This window comes from Frankliniella occidentalis, unplaced genomic scaffold (genome assembly GCF_000697945.3).
Source record: "Frankliniella occidentalis isolate FOCC.00 unplaced genomic scaffold, Focc_3.1 Scaffold176, whole genome shotgun sequence".
Classification (NCBI taxonomy): Eukaryota; Metazoa; Arthropoda; class Insecta; order Thysanoptera; family Thripidae; genus Frankliniella; species Frankliniella occidentalis.
Window position 1 is genome coordinate 126040 of NW_026267302.1, and position 10394 is coordinate 136433.

The 10394-nt window shown below is 52.8% G+C and overlaps 1 protein-coding gene across 3 annotated transcripts in view; it reads left to right on the plus strand.

Moving 5' to 3' along the window:
- LOC113209983 (caskin-1) overlaps positions 1-10394 on the plus strand; it is a 73925-nt gene that overhangs the window by 31943 nt on the left and 31588 nt on the right. For all 3 annotated transcript variants that reach the window (XM_052271845.1, XM_026427766.2, XM_026427767.2), the window contains one exon: positions 7490-7543. The gene's annotated coding sequence lies outside the window, so the exon portion shown is untranslated. The remainder of the gene's footprint in view (positions 1-7489; positions 7544-10394) is intronic.

A 10394-nucleotide genomic window follows, 5' to 3' on the forward strand; every position in this document is an offset into this window, starting at 1 on the left:
CCTGGAGGGCATAAATCAAACACAGCGTCCGGGGCCTCGCCCCGGCCCTCCCCCCCCCCCCCTTGCGATCTGGAAAACTTCATTGACTGCAAATAAGTTTTGTTGTGACATTTCTTTCCGTTGTTGGCGTAATCTATTAAGAAAGAAAATTCCTCAGCATGAACCTTTGCTTGTGCATGCGGGCAACCCTCTCGAATGGCCAAGGAAAAACTGCCGCGACTTTCTAATTATTTGCTCCTAATTACTCTCTTTTTAATTTATTTCAAAATGGACTTAATCATCCAGCTGGCAGTGTACCGGCCGTGCATGTTGGGCGTGGGCGGCTGTCTAGCCAGCGCCACCTCTATTGCCCTCTCGCGTGAGTGTGTCCCGACCCTATTTTTTCCCCTCCTTACTTCTACTTCCCTCTCACTTTGTGCGAGTAAGACGTTCCCGTGCACACGTGTGTGCGGTGCGCCTTGCCTTGCCTTCGGACGACCTAAACACACTCTGCCGCCTCATGACATTAACATTTTATTTTCGCCTTTCTTTCAGACGAATATGCTCCCTCTCATCTCGAATCCTTTTCTTGCAAACCATCATGCCGTGTTTGTTTAATCATTCCCTTTCTTGTGTTCGCGCGCGATTTTTATTTAAAATTTATTATGGCAGTGTAATGGCGTCTAAGTGACGCCCCCCGCAGCAGTGCCCGGTCAGTCGGGGAAGTAGGTGAGTGGGAGGTGCTGATGAACACACACACACCTAGACCCCTGGGGCCCGCACGGCCTGCCATAGGGGCGCACGTGTACACCGACACTTTCGCCAAATTGAAATAAAAGAAAAACGTAAAATGTGCGCGATAGGCTAGCAAAAAAACCCGTTTCTCTTTCTTAGTTTTAATTTCCCTCCCGGTCACGAATAATATCGTGGCCGGGGCGTCGCCGACGACCATCACGACGGTGATGGTATAATATTTTCGCGCGGGAATTCATAGAAACTCCATCATCCTCCGTACGGCTCGGGGATGACGATGACGCGCGAGGGCCGATCCGGTTCTGTTTTACGTCTTTATCCCTGTCTGTCTGCGCCACGCCATGCCGCACACTGTCCACATACGGCCGATACAGCGAGCCGAGCCACGCCTGCGGAGAAAGGGGGAGGGGACCGCGGCGAAGAAGAGAGAAGCGGCAGAAGTCAGCAATGTTGAGAGCGCCTCGGGGAGCAGTGCGAAGGATAGTGCAGCAAAATTGACTTTTATAGTTTTAAAAAAATTAAATGACCGCACCCGATGAGCCGGTGTCGGAAATGATGTAAACTGGATAGCCGCGTCAAGTGCGCTAAAAATTCATCTTCGAATAAAAATGTTACTGCTGTCCGACGTGGTATCGCAAAAACACAATCGAAAAAATATCGCAGAAAGTCGATAAGGGCGTAATGTTCTGGGACAGACGGGGATGAGGACTCCCGCCGCTGGTGCGCGCGCCCGTGCACCTCACCTGACCTACATTGCGTCCCGCTGGTGTTTGAACTTCCCGCGCTCACCGCGGCACGCGCGTGGCCTTTGTTTACTCTTGCTAAGGGGCGACAGCCACCCCCCCCCCTTTCTCTCTCTCTCTCTCTCTCTCTCTCTCTCTCTCTCTCTCTCTCTCTCTCTCCCTCCCTCCCTCCCACTCACCTCGTTCCTAGTAATGCTGCTTGATAAACTTCATAGACGCAAGTGCTCGCGGGGCGCTGCACCCGGAGCGTCAGCCTCCAGCAGCTGCCCTCCAGCTCCAGCTCTCCGGCCTGAAAGGCTGGTCGCTGCGTCTGTTTCTGTTAGGTCATCACAGCACAGGATGGTGTTCTTCTTGTGTCCGCCGCATCTTGTTAGAGCGCCTGTGGATAGGCAGACCCGCAAGACACTCGTGGCATGCGGGGCTGCCTATCCACGATACGACAGGCGCCCCGCCCTTTGGAAAGCGACTGTTTAGCCCGAACGTAAGTCGAGTGGACAGCAACTCTTCAGCATAGATACGAACAAACAAAAACGTGTTTTATAATAATTCTGTATCTATCTATACGTCGGGCACCAGTTTCGGGCCTGTAGGAGCGCCTGTGCATGGGCAGACCCGCAGCGCGCTTGTGTCGCGCGGGGTCGCATATCCCCCGAATGGCAGGCGCCTGGCCGTTTGAAAGACTTACTCATTTGGCGCCATGGGAAGCATTACTGCAATCGGTTTGTCGTAGTCCGTAGTTCACTCTCTTTACCCGTAAAGTAGGATAAGCTGCCAAAAGTTTGTCCTGCCATAAAAACCGTACGCGGGTAAAACTGCCCAGGCGTATCGTTTTCTTTTTCAATATTTTCATCATTTGGAAGATTCTTGGGCTTCTGGCAGGGACTGCTCAACCGGGTCTTCTTCGAATTCCAGCGCAGTGGTGCTACCTTTTTTTTCGTCGTCGCTATTTAGTGGCCGTGGGGGTCCCATATAGTGTTTAAGCTGAACGGAGTGTCCAGCCGGCCGGCTCGACATCAGGTATGGGTCACACACAAACGGGCGCCCCCGGGCCGACCCGACCCGACCCGGTGCGCCGCCTGGCGGGGCGGGGCGCGGCGATCGTTTGTAACAGCCGGGGCCGTCTCCCCGCGCGGACAAGTCCCATTAGTTGCCCCCCTGAGCCATCATCGGCCCGGTGGTGCGTGCTCCGCGAGGTCCTCGGCGAGGTCGGCCCCGCGCCCGGCCCCGCCCGGCCCCGCCTGGCTCTCTGTCCCGCGGCCGCATCACTCATCGCACGCGCCAGTGTCCGCGGAGGATGCGCGGCGGGCGCGTTCCATTAGGCCGGCCGCCGGCTAGCCGCTCGTCCCGATTGACCAACTGACCACTTTTTGACCGGAGGTGCCGTTCGGCCGGGTCCCGCCGGGTCCCAGGTGCCTCCCCTTGCGGACCCCAGCAGGACCCCCGCCTGGAGGGCATAAATCAAACACAGCGTCCGGGGCAAGTACACGTCGGGCGTGTTTACAAGGCGGGGGTCAAACTGCAGCGGTCGCCGCGGGGGGCGGTCGCAAGTGGTCGCCAGCAGCGTGCGGCTGTGCGAGCAACTCTTTCTCGCCCCTCTTCTTCTTCTTGAGTGTCTAGGACACACTACTTATTTGAAACGCTCGAGGCTCGCGAGCCTCGGCAGTTGTACCTATTTAACCCTCAATATTCAATAAACTTTTAAATGACCTTGCGCAGCGCAAAATTTACAGCTGAAATTTCCCAACCGAGTTGTAGAAGATTGTTCTTTAAAAATTAGAACTCAAATGCACTCTGAATGGGAAAGGACAACTATTGCGTCTGCGTTTTGTGTGTGTCCACTTGCTGGATCAATTTTCATGTTGTTCAACTATAAAAACAAATTTTTCACTACAAAGGATTCAAAATTACACATTGCAATATGAACAACAATTGTTCTTATGGCATTCAGAGTGTGCACAGCAATTTTTTTAAGGAGGGTGTGGGGGTAGCGTTTTGCGTCTTATTCCCATTAACATATATAGCTTTCTTTCATTCATGTAAGGAATGAGTAATTTTCCGAGCCGGTATGTGTCCACAGCTGGTAAGCTACAGGGTGCTCAGTGCCTTCGCGCAGCTAAGCGGCCTAACAGTTTCCCCGAATGGCCATCGCCGCACCGCTCGCACGGCTGCTTGACTCCCGCCTGACCCCTTCCGGCTGCCGAGGGGGGGGGGCACCCTCGCACCGCCACCGCTCCGCACGTAGGACTCGCATGCACACCGAGAGTCATCGCAGAGGCGGTGATTATTTTAAAATTTGTAGCGCGGTCTAACGGGAGGCAAGGCAGAGGGTCAGTGGGCACCAGCAGCACCGGGCTGATGAGTGGGTGTAGATTTGTCCGGCCCCTCTGAGCTGTGAGCTCCTATAGCAGCACTAAGGCCCAGCTGCCGCGGGGTGAGAGCGAGCGAGCGAGAAGAGAGAGAGAGAGAGAGAGAGAGAGAGAGAGAGAGAGAGAGAGAGAGAGAGAGAGCTGGTCACTACAGTACTGGTCAGAGAGCTCCCCACGAGGGTCGTCGCCGATCGTCGCCGATTTATGCGAGAAACAGGATTGCTGCTGAGAATGGAGCTCGCGGACGACACCTGCCGCTGCGCGCTGCCGCGGGCCCCGTGTCCCCTGCGCGCGCCGGACGCGGCCCCCTCCTGTGAGCGGCGCGCCCGCGATGGAGTGCCTCCCGATGGAATCTCTCCTCTCTAGACTCCCAAACGAGCCGAGAGGATCCTATACTACTAAAAGGGTCGGCGACTGTGTGAACCCCCTGGCCGGGCAGTGACTTACCTTACTGCAGGCAGAGTGGTTCGTTTGCACACATTGGACACACCGTCACGCCGCCGTACGAGTGCGCTCGCCCCTCGTGAGGGTCACTATCGTCACTTAGGCCAGCGCGTGACAACGGTTACCATACCTTCACCAAGACCAGGATCCCAGCGCGTGGCGTAATAGTCACACTATCGTCACCTAGACCAGCACCAGCATGATGACGGACGGACTCGTCCGCTCTCAATCCGGATCCAACTCGCTCGAAAGTTGAAAAAAACAAAGTGGACGACGTCGGAAAGTTTGTTTTCTGGGCCGAATTCTCCTAGATTATGATGATGTTAAATAGCCTCTAGGATGAAGGTAGGGTCTCGTATCACCTAGAGTTGCTGAATTTGTCTCTCCAGGACCGGAGCAGGAAGTAGTCTGACTGGCGCGTACTCAATTTACTAAAAGCAGCGGGGAGGTGGCATTCCCTCTGAAAGATAAGGGGAGTCGTTGTTGTGCAGGGCGCGCCGGGGCGTGGCGGAGCGTGGTGGGGCGGGGTGGGGTGGGGTAGGGCTGCTGAACATAGCGGGGCTCCGGGCTCCGTGCGTCTGTATGCCACCTGTCGAGCCCATCCGCTAGACCCGCTGCCCCAGTCACACCTCTCCGTTGTTGTTTTTTCTGTCCGTCTCCTTTTTTTTAGGTTGCATTTTTTAAAAATACTGCTCTGCTACTGATCTACACGCGCGCGTGGAAACTTGATTTGATAAAATAATTTCGTTGTTTGAAATTTATTTTACTGCGGTGTTTTATTTCGGAGAGGAACCAGACTGGAAACAAACATGCTGAATGTCCAAATAGTGTTTCTTTTTCCAGTCTTAATATACAATACACGTCAAGTACGAGTCAGTTACTGAACCTATATCGGCGTCCCTTTTTTTGTTCTTTCTCATTTCTCAAGTTCAAGTTTGACGGTGAGGCGGTCAAGGTGTATGTGTATGTGTCTCTCTGGTCGGAGCGGCACCCTCGGCTGCACCCAGGAGCGTGCCCAGCCGTACGTGAGAGCATGTGCCCCCTCCCCCTCTCTTCGTCTCCATTTCCTCGCGTTTCCCTACCCCCCCCCCCTCCCCTCTCCTCACCCGCGGACCCTTACCACAAATCGATGCAATCCACCGATACGATATATGACCATATTTTGCCTCCAGCGCGCTCGCGGCGGCTCGCGGCTCGCGGCTCGCGGCTCGCGCGCTCACCGGCGGTCGGTATCGCTGCGCGCGCGTGTATGAGTGCTGCCCCGCAAGTCATTGACGCCGTCGTTCCGGAATACACTGCTGTCAGAGCAAAAAGCGAAAAAAAAGGAAATTTCAAATAGGTTTTTACTGCCAAAAATAAAAAAAATCAGTACCAAACAAACGGTGAATTTTATACTTTTCATAAAAAAATATTTCTAAACAAAATAAATTGTAATTGCGACTGCGCGCTTGCACATACGGTAGCAAGGCGTCATGGAATGGGACCCTCGATAGTGAGCAATTATGCTACAACATACTACTGCATCACTGGTGGGGCGTGGCGGGGCGGGGCGCGGTGGGACGTGGCAGAGCGCCATCGGCAGACACAGACTTGGCGCTCTCCAATTAGCGGTCGTTTCAGGTTCATTGCCGCTCCTCGTTGGCAAGCCGCGGTCAACTGAAGAGGGCTTTTCAAGTGCAGTGCCTGCGCGCGCAAATTCAAAAAAAAAAAAAGAGCCACGTTTTATAATTTAAAATTTATTCATTTTTGCGCGTTGCTGTTGCTGCGCCTTATGAGTATCAGAGTCGCGGCCGCGCTCCGCTCACTCATCCTCGGTCCGCCGCTTTTCGTGTCCGTTATGAGTTTGCCGTGATGCACACGCCGGCCGTGAGGTGAGGCCGGCCAGCTGGCTCCTGGAGCCGCGTCCTCTCCAGGAGGGTGACTGGAGGTGACTCTGCGAGGGTGACTGGAGGAGTTATGAGGGTGACTGCTGGAGGACACTCCAGGATTGTGACTCAGGTTGACTCAGAGGATGGTTCTAAAGGAAAATTTGATGCGAGGTGAATGAGAGTCCCCCACCCACCAACACTCGCTTAATTTTTCAAGAACGGCACTTGCCAAGGTCCCCCCTGCAAAGCCGTGCAAAGGCAGACCGCCGCCAAATAGGGCTCACCAGCCGCGGCTGGCTATCAAGCCCGGCCGACGACTGGCGCCGGGTAGCAAAGTCCAGGAGGCTCGTCCGGCAGCGGCGCGCAATTCCAGGCGGCTCCAGAGACAGCTCCAGGAGGCCCCAAACAGGATGCCGTCATGTTTGGTGTATCATCTTACCGGTAGTGCTGCTGCCGCAGTCCCGTTTGCACATGTGCTGTACGGTGCCGTACGTACGCTGCTCGTCGCGTTATGGCGGTAATGCCACTCCACGCTACTCCACGCCGCGCCACACGCCACCGACCCAGTTTGGGCATTTTTGCCTTTCCCCGCAACGGTGTGAAGGGTATGTGAAGTGAACGTGCAACGGGCTGCCCCCCGGCCCGGCGCCATGGCCTTATCAGAGAGAATCAAGCGGCATTTTGGGATGACCACGAAGGCGAAAAAAACAAAAATAAAATAAACAACAGTCGCGTGAGACTGAGGGATTGGGAAGTCTTCAATAAGAAGACCCACCGCGCTCACAACCTTAGTCAACTACCAATTCTGAAATAATGAGTGCGACTTTGGCAGTTTTCAATTTACATAAAACTTTATTGGGCCAAACGAAACCATTGAAATGATAGGGAACCACGCCACAGAGTCGTCCATGTCTATTGGGTGTCGGTTGTCATTCATATGACGTGATCACAAGTCCTCCCATAAGCCGTTACGTCCCGCTCTACTGGCGCCGCCCTACCCTTGCCCTGCTGCGGTGCACGTTCGTACGTTTGCGCCCCTCTCGCCGCACACGTACCCCTGCGCGCACGTACCCATGCCACGTGCACGCACCTGTGCGTGCGACGGCGTCATGTTTTATCATATATATGCGTTGTTGCGTCAAAGGGCGCATCGGCTGCTCGCATCGCGACATGAGCAGGCAGTCAAACAGCATCAGATAGTCCTCTCTCTTGTGCGACTGCGCTGCGGAACTTTTGACCGACCTGAATGCTCTATGAATTACAATACGACAGACCAGAAAAAAGTGCACATTTGTTGGAAATCATCGTAATTTCTGTTTTCTTTTTGTTATTTCAGGCCGATGACTATGGCGGAATTATGACATCCGCCATGAGAGCTTCAGGTTAAAACGTAAGTACTCCATCATCCCGTCGTTAGGAGCATTAGAACACCTGTTTCTATTTCTCGCTGTCGCTGGTGTTCGAACCCTCGTTGGGTGGCGCTAGGTCGATCCCGTTCGGTCCCGGCCGCTGGCCACTGTCACGTCTCTGTCCCTGTCCCTGTCACGACCCGACACGGTCAAACGGTCACCCCGGTGGTCAGCGCCGTGCGCCGCCAGGTCAGGTCCCACCGAGGGAAGCAATTTTCGAAATTAACGACCTGCGGGGAAAATAAACAGTCTCGCACTAACATCGTAAAACAACCGACAACACGACCAAATTATCAACAAACAAAATTACTTGAAATTAAAAGTAAGAAAATTTGCAAGGCTTTTTATTTTACATTAATGAAATACTTTTCACTAAAATTACATCCTTCTAAAGTGCAACCTGGAGTCTCGGCTGCAGTATGGAGGGCTTCAATGAGATACGATGAGAACTCTGACACTGTAAAAACATAAGTTGTACAGTGTTTACAATAGCCACACGTTTTCTAAAACGGTAATTATGAACCCTCCAACACACCCGCGAAATAAAATGTACTTTCTGCTTTAAGAACTAGGTTGAACCCTGTGTCGCGTATCGTTTGCCCGGCTACACCGGAAACGCAAGTGAGAGAATGTCGCACACTTGTAGGTGTGTGAATGTCCATTTCGTGCATTTTGTACTTAGGTGTGAGAATACACATTTGTACACTTGAGAAAGTATTTCAGGTATAAATTTTCCTTTCAAAATCTCACACTTGTGCGTCCGTGTGTCCACATGGCGTTCACACACCTACAAAGTGTGCGATAGTCACACACTTCGGTTTCCGGTGTGCCGTATCTCATCCGCGCGCCGGACAGAGTTACGCAGTTTTCGACCACGGCACGTCGCCGGCGTCACCATGCACGTCGCGCGAGGCGGCGGCGGGGGCCGTTCCTGACCGCAGGAGAGCGCGCGGACGCGACACGCCGGGGGCAAGACATCAGCTTCATGGAGTTGCAGGGGTGCTTCTTAGCCATTAGCAGGAAGCAGAGTGTTGAGGTGCCCCCCTCCCCCCTCCCGTTAACGATCCCGTCGCTGCTGTTGAAGTAAAACGTATTACCGTAGACAAACAGACCGAGACATGTCTGCGGTGTGAGGACAATATTATCAAAGCGTATACTCTGTCACTATAGTTGCAAAAGGAAATGATTGCCCTGAAATCGAATTGTTTATTTTGACTACCGCTCAGCCAATGATGGCCGGAAAAAGTGTGAGCACCATGCACCTATAGGTGTTAAAGCATTAATGTCAATTTCAGATTGTGTCGTGTTGTGGTTGTTACTGACCCTATAGGGAAGAGTCATGTCGCAACTATAATTGTATTGATTGTGTGAACCGTGCCGACATTAAGTACATCGAGTGAGTCGTGGAACCAAGGGAGTCCGCAGGAGGCGGCCGGTGGGGAGAGGACTGAGTGTTGCAGCAGCTGCACCTAATCCTATCCTGTCGTATACTTTCCTATCCCGAGCAGGGAGCCGCCCAATCATTTGCGACTTTCGGAACGAATTGCGAGGCGTGTCTCCCGCAGCGTGCGTTCGTCATTCGCCTGTCCATCATCTACATTTTTTTACCTCTCATTTTTGTCAGTGTACGAAGCCTGTCAACCTAACTATGTACCGCCGCGTTGACCACACTGACCAAAAGGGTTTTCAGTTAAACCCACCCATCATTTAATTGAAGAGAAAGAAGGGGGAGAATAGAGACATCCACAGTTCTGATTTTTGCCGGAAAGCCACAGAGAGAAGGACCTCTGGATAACTTTCTTTTCTTTTTTATTTACCACGGGACCGTTTGTTTTTCGAAACAGGACATCTCCATCTGCGACCATGTTGTGGTCAGTCGCCTTCGCCCGTTAAAATGCTAACATTGTATTCATAAAGGCAGCCGTAAGTTTATGTACTTATGACTGGCAATTCACAACGAGATTAATTAAAGGCCAACACAAGTGCGCAGTGCGCACGGCACTACATCCCTTAGACTGAATCGCTGGTGTAGTAATTCACTATACAGCACAAAGCTAGAATGCTCCTTCCCTTTTCCATTGCTTTCTGAAAGCAATAAAACCCTTGCGCGCTCTAGTGTGGTCCATCCACGCCAACGACCTCCCATTCATTGACTGCCGACCCGCCCCACACCGCCGCCTCTGCAGCCTCCCAGCTCATCTCTCGCTCCTCCATCTTCTCCAAATTGTCGGTTCGTGATGCAGATCCCCTCATCCTATTCACTTGGCCACGCTCCCTCAGCTCCGGCCGGCTGGATCGCGCGGAACACCGCCGTAACTCTCGCACTGCCCCTGCAGAGTTATATGGTAACGGCCGCTCCACCTGCCAATAGCGCTAATATCTTTTGGAGGAGCAATAACGTAGCCCGCGCGCGCGACTTCTGAGGCGGCTCCTTGTGTTGTCCGTCCACCCGGCAAAAAAAGATTAGCCAACTAGCTAAACAATAGCTAAATATGGAATAACTAATTAGTTCGCTGTAGCTTAAAATTTAGCTATGTCACAACAAAAATAGCTAGGTAGAAAAACGTAGCTAAAGTTCTATGAAATAATTTGCCATCCAATTCGCTAATTAGTTTTAGCCAGAAAGCTAATTGCTGAGCGAAGCGAAGCTCTCCGGAACAGTGGACCGAGCTCTCCTGTGGACCTGGCGTGTCGTTGGTCGTGAGTCTGTCTGTCTGTCTGTCTGTCCGTGAGAAGCAACCACTACTCTTTTGCTGTAGCGAGTATCGCTAAAAGTGAATATGTTTTGGGATGTACAAATTCTGAGTGTGTTTTATCACTAAAGGATAGTGC